Here is a 12,333-nt window from a genome sequence, read left to right on the forward strand (position 1 = left end):
TATTACGAGTTAAACATCCACCAGGCGAACAAGCGAAAGAAGACGTTATATTGCAAGTACCGTTATCAACGGTTAATCCGATTGTATATGACGTCATTGATTACACGTACGTATTGAAAGCAGCTCAAGTAACAAAAGGAGGCTCCGGACCTTCTGGGATGGACGCAGATGGATGGAGAAAGCCTTTAACTTCAAAGGTTTTTGGTGAATGCGGTTTGGATTTAAGAAGAGCTATAGCCAACGTTATAAAGAAGTTATGTATAGAAAATGTTCAAGATCAATCGCTTGAAGCATTTACTGCTTGCAGACTCGTACCTCTAGACAAAAAACCTGGAGTAAGACCAATTGGTGTTGGAGAAGTCTTGCGAAGAATATGTGGCAAGGTAGTGATGGCAGTTCTTCAGAAAGACGTCCTTAAATCAAGTGCGGAAATTCAGATGTGCTCGGTTCAGAAGTCTGGCAGTGAAGCGGCAATCTACGCGATGAGGGAGGTATTTGACAGTGAAGAAACAGAGGCTGTTTTACTTGTTGATGCAGCAAATGCCTTCAATAGTATCAACAGAGAAGCACTCCTGCGCAACGTCAAGATTGTTTGCCCGACTATTGCATGTTATGTCATCAATTGCTATAGATTTCATGCAAGGCTTTTCATCATTGGAGGTAAAGAAATAAGATCTGAGGAGGGTAATACGCAGGGTGATCCGCTAGGGATGGCAATACACGCAATTGGTCTAACACCCCTACTTAATCTGATGGCTGACGGAATATTTGTGACTACTGTTGCTGCTTTCGCTGATGACGTTAGTGCAGGTGGAAAATGTAGAAACTTGAAAGTTTGATGGGATAGATTGATGCAAATTGGACCATTGTTCGGTTACAATCCACAACCTCACAAATCTTGGCTAATTGTGAAACCAGGACACGAACCACTGGCGAAAGCGACTTTTAAGGGCACGACTATCCAGATATGTACTGATGGTAAAAGACATCTTGGCGCCTCGATCGGAAGTGACAGCTTCAGGAAGGAGTACTGTGAAAAAATGGTAACGAACTGGGTGAAGGAGATATCCTTACTTTCCGATATTGCGCTATCACAGCCACAAGCTGCTTATGCCTGTTATACAAGTGGTTATCAGCACAAATTTTCATTCTTCCTCAGAACAATACCTGGGATTGAGAAGTATCTGAATCCACTTGAAGAAATCATACGACATCGATTGCTACCTGCTATTACTGGCGGACACATTGTGAACGATGATGAACGCACACTCCTGTCTTTGCCTCCTCGACTTGGTGGTTTGGGATTTATCAATCCCATTGAACGAGCGCCCACAGAGCTACGAAACTCAGAAAACATAACTGCTTCTTTGAAGAACGTAATTCTTCGTAAAAATATTGTTGATGAAGAAATAGTATCATTGACGGCAGTGAAAAACAACCGGAGACAACAGAATCGGGAAAAATTGAAAAATCTACAATTACGTATGACACCTGAAGCAGCACGATTGAACGAGTCAAATATGGAGAGTGGTGTATCAAATTGGCTTACAACTTTACTAATTAAAGAGCTGAACTATGATCTGAACAAGGAACAGTTTTTTGACGCTCTACGTTTGCGATACGATTGGACAATCCCGAAACTTCCATCAGAATGCGTGTGTGGAAGCAAATTTAATGTTACACATGCCTTATCATGCAAGAAAGGTGGCTACGTCTCTTTACGACACAATGAGATACGAGATATTACAGGGAAATTACTGGAGGAAGTATGTAAAGATGTGAGAAAGGAACCATTGCTGTTACGTTTAAGCGGTGAAAGAATCCATCAAAACGGTATTTTATCACAGGAAGCACGATTAGACGTCAGCGCAGTCGGTTTTTGGACCCCTGGTCAACAAGTATTTTTAGATGTACGGGTCTTTGACCTCAACGCTCTGAGATACAAGGGTCTTTCTCTTGACAAATGCTTCAAGAAAAACGAAGAAGAGAAGAAGAGAGGATACAACGAAAGAGTTATGCAAGTAGAAAATGGAACATTAACTCCCCTTGTTTTTGCAACAAACGGTGGTATGGGAAGAGAGTGTAAACGATTTTATCAGAGGCTGTCTGAAATGATTTCAGAAAAAAGAAACATCAGATTCGCAGAAGCCACGAAGTTTATTAGAACTAAAATTTCCTTTAGTCTGCTGCGATCAACACTACTTTGCCTGAGAGGTTGCAGATCCTTCGCTCGGGACCACCAGCTGACAGATATGGAACTCGGAAATGTTGTATCACTCATTCGATCTTGAATAATCAAGCGTTGTTAATTATTAAGTGAAACCATGTTGACCTGTAAATTGTTAATAACTTTTTCTTTTATTTTTGTGTTGTTGTAAGTTTATTTATTTATTTGTGGCAAATATATGTAACCTGTCTATTAAAAAAAAAAAAAAAAAAAAAAAAAAAAAAAAAATTACGTCCCTATTTTGCGGTAAATTACGTTTTCATTCTTCTCCAAATTTTTCTTACTCCATAATTTGTATTGTTTCTTAGCATTCATTAAGTTGTAATTTCTCTAAATATGGGCGTTTTTGGGGCGTATCTCTAATCATACATTCTTTCTTAAGTTTACATATGTTATTGTCATCAACTTTTTATTCATTTCATTAGTTTTTACTTCTTGCTCTGGAATGCAAATCATGCAAGAGAAAAGCTTGTAAAGAACCTCATCTTAGATTTGTAACAAGTATGCTTGATCTAACATTATTTTTATATAAGTTCTTGTAAATAAAGGTTTTGCACCATAATTTGTAGTTTTTATCTGTTTGGCAACCCATTTTTGGCTTAATTAACAGTTTTAGCACAATATTACGTAAGTGTTAGTCTAAATAACCTTGTAACACAAACGATGGTTTTATAAGAATAGTGTCTTTTAGTTTCAGCCTCGATGTTCTTAACTTTTTAGAAAAATGGTATCCTTATTATTCTCAATATTATTCTATAATAATATTCTTAGCATGACTATGGCCTGAAAATATATGATGCCTTAATCGAATAAAGCTTGCTATAAGTTACTATAGCTAGCTAATGGCAATTCTACTATATGTAACGGCCCATTGCTTCGACAGAAAAAAGTTTAAAAACTAAACTACTAATCAGTTTTGTGCGTCATACAATTATTTTTTAGAACAAACAATCAAGCCTAGACACATTCTTAGGATATTCCTCACTTCTGACCCATTGTTCAGAGTATTTTCTTACGAAAAAAGTGCTTCTTAAAGAAATTATTTTCCGGTCCAACACACGACGACAAACTCAATATTTAAGGAAAATTTAGCTTTCAAAGAAACGGCCGAATAAAAAAAAAAGAATACAGTAATTTGAATTTTGTGAAGTCACCATTTGCATTATTCTATGTTTATAACCGGTGAAACAAAACGTCCAGAAAAATAAGCATTTGCTGCGATAAAAAAATAATAAAAGAGAAAAAAGCCCTGGGTTGCTCAAAATCTGTACTTTATTATTACCCGCTAAAACAAAACGTTTAAAAGTATAAGTAGGTCCAAAAACAAAACAAATATAAATAAAATAAAAAAGGTCTAACAGAATCGAAGGTGTCTAACAACGGTTATGTAAAAAGCTAAATCTTCTAAGTTGCTGTAGCTAATGGCAAATCCTGCTACATGTACCGGCCCATTGCTTTGGACAGAAAAAGGTTCAGTTTATGAGATATATACGCAATTAAATTACTAAACTTCTAACTAAATTTGTGCCGCATACAAATTTTTATATTAAAACAAACAATCAAGCTTAGACATATTCTTAGGATATTCTGATCCATTGTTTAGTACATTCTTACAAACAAAAGTTCTTAACTTTCTTTACAAATAGTATCTCATTATTCTTAATATATTCTTAGCATGGCTATGGCCTGAAAATATATAATGCCTTAATAAAATAAAGCTTGCAATAATCTAAACAACACACCTGCCTTCCTTTCGTTATCTCAGTAGGCTGCAAGCTAGCGTTCTCTGGATAAAAAGTCCAATCAGTTTTTTACTTCGATTACTATACTTCGCTTCATCCCAAAGAAAACAAATTGAAAATGTATAGCTAACTAAATTGTCTGATACACTTCTAATCAGTTCTCTTTTTGACGTTATATCATCGTACGTTTTTCTTCTTAATAACAAATATTTCTGACAACAACATAAACTTTTTGTACTCTAAAGCTACGGGGACACGGCAACAATTTTCATGCGATTGCAACAAAAAAATTGTTTTGTTGCAATCGCATGAAAATGTTTCACTGTGTCCCCACATTAAATATCCTCATTCTGCAACATTTTTCGCTCAAATTTTTTGTTGCTGCAACAAAAAAAAAATTCAAATCAATTTGATTTTTTTTTTGTTGCTGCAACAAAATTTTCATGTTGCAAATGAGGATCAGGAAAAATTCCTCGTGTGTTCCCCCGCACTTTGAGGAGAATTTTTGCAACATTTTTTTATTTTAACCAATCAAATTCGTTTAAAAACTCAAGACAAATCAAAACAAAAGTTTTGATATCACAACAAATTAGACAAGACTAGACGAGACTTCGTACTAAACTACATAAGAGTTCGACGTGGCGGAAGATCAAGCGAAGCAAAAACTTTCGGAAGAAGAAAAAAATGAAAATTGATAGAGTTGAGAAGAAAGTAACATTTGATATGGAGGAGAAAGAAATGCTAATTGACGTCTTCAATTCCAACCCATCGCTTTGGAACCACCACCTGACCGAGTACCGAGATCGCAATTTGAGGGATTCGCTTTATGAAGAACTAGTACAGCTATTCGATGGGAAGTTTTCAAAAAGACATAAAGCGGCAATGGCATAATTTGCAGACAGTTTATAAAAGAGAAAAGGCGAGAGAAGAAGGCTCAAAAGTTTCTGGTTCGGGTTCTTGTGATGTGTATGTCTCGAAATGGGAACTCTTTAGTCAAATGGAATTTCTTGACTTCACAGGTGATGTGGATGCATCCTGTACATCACTTGACAATAATGAAGAATGTTGTCAGCCGCCAAAAAAAATCAGGAAGCAAACAAAAACAGCAGAAGACGATGCCAAAGCAGCGTTGTGGAAATCGTTGGCTGCTTCTCTGAAGCCACAAGTAGCACCGCAACAAAATACCGCAAAGATAGAATTATCTGAACGTAAAAATTTATTCGGAAAGGTTGTTGCGGATTCACTGCTTCAATATGAACCCGAAGATTGGTCGTACTTAAAAAAGAAAGTGATGGACGTGTTGTACGACTTCGAACAGCAGAAATTAACTGGTCTCTCAAACTATCAAATTCCACTCTTCAACCCGAATCAATTCCAAGGAAATCAGTTCCAACAAGGACCATTCGTTACTAGCGTTACTAGCTTTATTTAATGACAAAGAATTCCATGATTCAGTTGGTGGGTCTCTTCGCCAAGATCCCTCTATTATTTCTCCTGTTGTCACATCTATTAAAATATATGACGCTCACTTGCTATCTTTTATTTAGTTGTGAACCGGTGGTTCTATTATATTATGTTAGAACTGTCATGTGCATTATATTACGCACATTTTTTTTATTCTCTACGTTTTTCTGTGATCAGCTTGTTCTTTATGAGAGAAAAAGTACTCTATGAGTGAGAAACTCTGTGTGTCTGTTTTTATCAGGTTATGGGCCCAGACACTTTTTAATGTTATATCGAGTACTGAAATAATTTTGTTTTGTTGAATTTGATTTTTTACGATGGCAACTGAAGACGCAACTTTCAAAATTGAGAAACTGACTGCTGAAAATTATCATTCATGGAAATTCAACATGAAAATGTATTTAATCAGAAAAGATCTTTGGGAGATTGTAACCGGTGATGAAACCATAAAGGATGATATGCAGGAGACTGAGAAACGTCGAATCAAGAAACGCGAAAACCAAGCGTTTGCCGCCATTTGTTTGGGAATTTCAACAAACTTACAAATTTACGTTCGCTCCACGAAATCGGCTAAGGAAGCATGGGAAAATCTTGAAAAGCATTTTCAGCAAAAAACACTTTCAAAAAGGATTTTCTATCGGAGAAAATTATATTCAGCAAAGATGGCTAGAGGTCAAAATATGACTGAACACATGAACAACATTAAGACATTGTCAGAACACCTGGAAGCGATTGATGATGCTATTGCAGAAAATGACCTAGTTATTCTTCTTATTAGTAGTTTACCCGAAGAGTATAACTATTTAATAACGGCGCTTGAAACAATTGCTGAGGACAATCTAACCTGGGATTATGTTAGGGACAGGCTTATTCACGAAAGCGAAAAGAAAAAGCCTGCTGAAGCTGAAACTTCTGGTGATGACCTTTTTTCGTCAAAGCCCAACAACAAGAAATCCGGTAAATGTCATTACTGCAAGAAACCAGGACATTATGCTCGTGACTGTTTTAAGAAGAAAAGTGACCAGAAGAAAGAAAACGCAAATCTCGCTAACGATGATCACCATAATGAACTAGCTCTGAAATCCTCTGAAGTAAACGAGGATGAGTGGTGGATTGACTCTGGTGCTTCTTCTCACATGACCCATAATTTGAAAAGCTTAAGAGACTATTCCAGTTTTGAAACGCCTATAAAGGTAAAACTCGCCGATGATCACGTACTGAATGCTTTCGGGAAAGGAAATGTACATTTGACCATTTTTAGAAAAAATGAAAAGGTCAAAACTGTGCTACACGACGTGCTTTACGTGCCGAAGATCCAAAACAAACTGTTCTCTCTATCTTACCTAACCGATAAGGGAGTCGATGTGCAGTTCAAAGGCAAGGATTGCGATATCACCAAGGAGGGGAAGCAGTATACTATTGGACATAAGTACGGTAAACTTTACAAACTTAACACGATAAAACCACGAAACGAGGAAACGTGCTGTATCGGGAAAACAATCAAACAGGATTCAATCGAGCTGTGGCACCAACGATACGGTCATCTGGGATACGACAACCTCAAACTTTTAAACGATAAAGAGATGGTAAATGGCCTGAATATCAATACCAAGGAAGCCGTCGATCGAATCTGCGAAGGATGTGCAATGGGGAAACAGCATCGCAAATCATTCCCAAAGAAATCGCAAAGCACCACAACCAGATTGCTCGAGCTGATTCACAGTGACGTGTGTGGACCGATGGATGTACCTTCAGTGGGAGGTTCCAGGTACTTTGTGACTTTTATAGACGATTTCTCAAGATACGCTACTGTCTACATGATGAAGCAAAAGTCTGAAGTGCTTGAAAAGTTTGGGCAGTTTGTAAACCTTGTTGAAAATCGCACTGGATTGAAAGTCGAACGATTACACGTGGAGAACGAAACTATAAAACGCCTTCGCTCAGATAATGGTGGTGAATACTTCTCAAAGGACTTTGACGAATTCTGCAACAATCGAGGAATTCAACGTGAACCCACCATTCCATACTCTCCACAACAAAACGGAGTTGCTGAACGCATGAACCGCACCCTACTGGAAACTGCACGATCAATGCTGCATCACGCAAAGAAACCCCTTAACCTATGGGCTGAAGCTGTATCTACTGCATCCTACACACGGAACCGAAGTCCTACTGCTGCACTGAAGGGAGCAACGCCTTATGAACTTTGGCACGGTAAAAAGCCTGAAGTTAGTGGCCTGAAAGTGTTTGGCTGCAAAACGTACGTGCATATTCCTGAATCAAAACGTAATGGAAAACTCCAGAAGAAATCGTTTCCATGCGTTTTTGTTGGATACCCTGCGAACGAAAACGGGTACAAACTGTACAATCCTGAAACGAGACAGATGCTTCGAAGTCGTGATGTCATCTTCGTAGAGAACGCTTTTGACATCGAAAAATCGGACAACTTAACTCACGAATTTTTCACTGGAACATTCAGAGAAGCTGAGGCAGAAGCTGAGGCAGAAGCTGAAACGAAACAACAAGGAAACAACATCGGTGAACTGCAAGTCGCTGTCGAAGAAGATGCCAGACCACAACGAGCAAGGAGACCACCTGACAGACTGAACGTTCTGACAGGTAATTGGTGGAACCTGATGGAGGCGGCATCGGTTGCAGCTATGGACACTGAGGAGCCAACGACCATTGAAGAAGCTTTAAGCGGTGTGAACTCAAAGCTATGGTCTGAAGCACTCCGTAATGAATTTGATTCGCTGAAACAGAACCAAACCTGGAACTTGGTTGACTTACCCCCCGGTAAGAACATTTTTGGCAATAAATGGGTCTTTAAGCACAAACGTGATGCTAAAGGCGAGATCACCCGGTGTAAAGCTCGTTTTGTTGCACAGGGTGTCGATTATGACGAAGTTTTCTCAGCTTGATTTAAACCTCCACCAAATGGATGTTAAAACAGCATTCCTAAATGGAGATCTCGAGGAAGAGATTTTCGTTAAGCAACCGGAAGGCTTCATCGACAAGAAACATCCGAACAAGGTTTGTCGATTGCGAAAGAGTCTCTATGGCTTGAAACAGTCTGCACGATGCTGGAACAAAACCATCGACGAATACCTCAAGGAATCAGGATACATACAAAACAATGCTGACCCTTGCATCTATCTCAAACGATTCATCAAGGACGGACAGGAAGTTATCCTCCTTATTGCTGTATACGTCGACGACCTGCTGATTGCATCAAACAACGACAAAGAACTCCTCTCCGAAAAGAAACAGATACGTGAACGTTTCGAAATGGGTGACGAAGGGGAAGTTCACTACATTCTTGGGATGGCCGTCAAACGAAACAGAAAGGATGGGGTACTTACAATCGACCAACACGCGTTCTTATCATCTGTGCTGAAACGATTTGGAATGGAAGATTGCAAGCCAATAGCTACTCCACTCGAACCCAACACAAAGTTCAAAAAGCTGAGAGATGACGAAGAACCAGTCAATCTGAAAAAGTACCAATCTGTCATTGGATGCCTGACGTACGCATCGATTGGGACCAGACCAGACTTGTCCGCTGCAGTGGAAGTGCTTAGTCAACACATGTCGAAACCTGGAAAGCAACATTGGGTTGGTGTTAAACGAGTTCTCCGATACGTTAAAGGAACCATCGACTATGGTTTGGTGTACAAGGGGAGTAAAGCTTACGAAACGATGAACTGTTTACGTGGCTTCGCCGACGCTGATTGGACTGGAGATGTGGTAACACGAAAATCGACTTCCAGTTACGTATTCTAAATCGGAAATTCCACGATTTCATGGAAATCGAAACGTCAGTCAATCGTTGCACTTTCTTCGACCGAAGCTGAATACGTTTCATTATGCAGTGCAACACAAGAGGCAGTATGGTTGCGAGTCCTGGTTGATGGTATGGGGTTCAAACAGGCAAATGCTACTACGATTTTTGAAGACAACCAAGGTGCAATCGCTCTTGCGAAAAACCCCGCACATCACTCACGAACAAAACACATTGACGTCAAGTACCATTACATACGCGACGCTGTCTCGACCAAGGAGATTAAGCTGAGATACTGTCCAACACAGGAAATGATTGCCGATTTATTGACAAAGGGACTCCCTCGACCACAGTTCGAGAAGCTTCTCTGAGAACTTGGAGTGACCAAGATACATTGAATTTGACATTGACGAAATGACTATCGTGACGGAGTGACCGTCAACTGGGAGTGTTGCAATATGTAACGCTCACTTGCTATCTTTTATTTAGTTGTGAATCGGTGGTTCTATTATTTTATGTTAAAACTGTCACGCGCATTATATTACGCACATTTTTTTTATTCTCTACGTTTTTCTGTGATCAGCTTGTTCTTTATGAGAGAAAAAGTACTCTATGAGTGAGAAACTCTGTGTGTCTGTTTTTATCAACATCTTTACTGTCAACCAAATCCTTAGGAATATACACTTTTCGTAGGTGGAATCCTTCCGTAGCCAATTATGAAGCGTTATGGCAGCAATTGCGATGGTTTTAACCTTTTCTGGTTCCAGTGGGAATGGGCGTCTAAACACTCTCCAACAATTGGCTAAAATACCAAATCCACAAGTAGATGGACCAGTTTATCAAAATGGCCAACGTCCATCCCTACATATCCTTTGAATCCTTCTAGATCTTCTTCCTTTAATTCTTTGAACAAGGTGTGAAAGGCTCCATCGACCTTCCTACGTTGTAACCATGGCCTTGTCCAAATAGATCGTTTGGATTGTTTTTTCTTTGTTTCTTCTTTATCAAGAAGAAGTGCAATAGAAGCAATTATTATACTTCGATCAACTGCGACGGCCATCATTAATCACTGTCACACATGTTTTGGTTTCATTTTCATAAATTTTGTTTCATGTGCTGGAACTCATGCGACACGGAAACAACTTTGTATGCGATTGCAACAAATTTTTTTTGTTGCAATCGCATGAAAATTGTTGCCGTGTCCCCGTAGCTTAAAACAACAGTTTTGTTTTTTACATTTCAGATTCAAATTATCGTTCGAATTCGATAGTTTTATTAAAAAAGAAAGCAACCTCGGTCCCAGAACACAAAAATGATAGAAGAAACAAAGAGCTTTAATCAATCTAACATCATGTTGAGTGAACATTGTTTGAAATAACTTTTTCAGGATAACTTTGTTTCCATGAGATACGCGCGCACATGGTAAGCCGGGGGAAAAATTAAGTTACTCTAACTATAACGATCCCGTGGGGCTTTTAAAACAGAAAATAAAAAAACCAAACACGTTTAAAAAAATAAATTAGTTTTAATAATATAAAAAATAGAGTTTCATTTTTTAAAGTAATGAAAAAAAAAAGAATTAAATGTTTAAATTATGGTTTTACCCCCAAAAAAGTATTGGTTATAAAAAATTATCAAATCCTTTCTTAGTTTGAAGCGATCTAACTATAAGCATAACAGTGTTTTCTCTTTACCAGTGGAAAAAGGATATGCATGAAATCTCATAACGAAGGCTTTTCCGAAATGTCTTCCGGTAATCTGCAATATTTTAACTTAACATTATTTGTTTTGCTTTATAGATTTCCTTATCTATCCGAGCAGTGTTTAACTTCCCCTTAGTGAAGTGAAACTTAAAAGTGAAATTTACAACAAAAGACATGAGACCTTACGTCCTTTAAAAGCAATTAAAACTTCGGGCCGTAGCCTTGGTTTACTCATTGACATGATAGCACGTGCCCAAAGTAGCGATACTTCACCTGAATTTGAATATCGGTCTGCTTATGTGAGAGTGGAAAAGCCGTACGGGCTTTTAAAAAAGGAGTATAAAGCCGCAGGGGGTTTCTGCAAGGGTTGCGAAAAACAATAATAGCCAAGCGAACAAGTCTTGTAAAGCAAAAAATGTTGAAGTATAAATTATATAAGAAATAGTCTTTCTATATGGTCGGAGAACAAAATATTTTACATATTGGTACCACTTGCTGAGACGAGAGAGCGCAAAAAGAGGAAAAAGTTCCGAAACAGGTAAAGAATTAAAACAAAAGAGATTCGGCAATTTTTCAGACCTGCAACCACTGTCACTTTCTAATATTAAGAAACGTTTAAATTATTTTTGATTTCCGTCGCCGCTATGCGGGGAGGAATCTTTAAAATCGCCTGATGGGAGATAGACAGATAGAGAGAGACAGCACAAAGCCCGGACGCTGTTAAGTTTTTGTCCAAGCTAAACGCTCGGAAAATTCCATTTTTGCGAAAGCCAATGAAGATGCTTCATTTTAATCTCTGTCAATTAAATGACCAATCGGAACAGAGAGTGTCCTCTTCGTGTGGCCAGAACATTCCATGTGTTATATATATATATATATATATATATATATATATATATATATATATATATATATATATATATATATATATATATATATATATATATATATATATATATATATATATATATATATATATATATATATATATATATATATATATATATATATATATATATATATATATATATATATATATATATATATATATATATATATATATATATATATATATATATATATATATATATATATATATATATATATATATATATATATATATATATATATATATATATTCGCACAGGATTTTTTTATTATTTGCAGAAAGGTTGTCGAAAGGTGACAAAATTTTATTGTTGCTTGCAGTAAGCAGTCGGTGAACTGGTAATTAACCTGTAACAATATATAGTTAGCCGATGCTGTATTTACAGCTAACTGCGTCTTTTCCATGTTTTTTCTTGAAATCAGAATAGTTTTGTTGTTTAATAATATAGACGACATATGTACTGCTAGCTACAGTAAAATTATATCTATTTTGCAAAATCGTTTCTTGTTCTTTTTCTTGGTTTTAAT

Source organism: Hydractinia symbiolongicarpus, chromosome 2 (assembly GCF_029227915.1).
Source record: "Hydractinia symbiolongicarpus strain clone_291-10 chromosome 2, HSymV2.1, whole genome shotgun sequence".
In the NCBI taxonomy this organism is placed as follows: domain Eukaryota; kingdom Metazoa; phylum Cnidaria; class Hydrozoa; order Anthoathecata; family Hydractiniidae; genus Hydractinia; species Hydractinia symbiolongicarpus.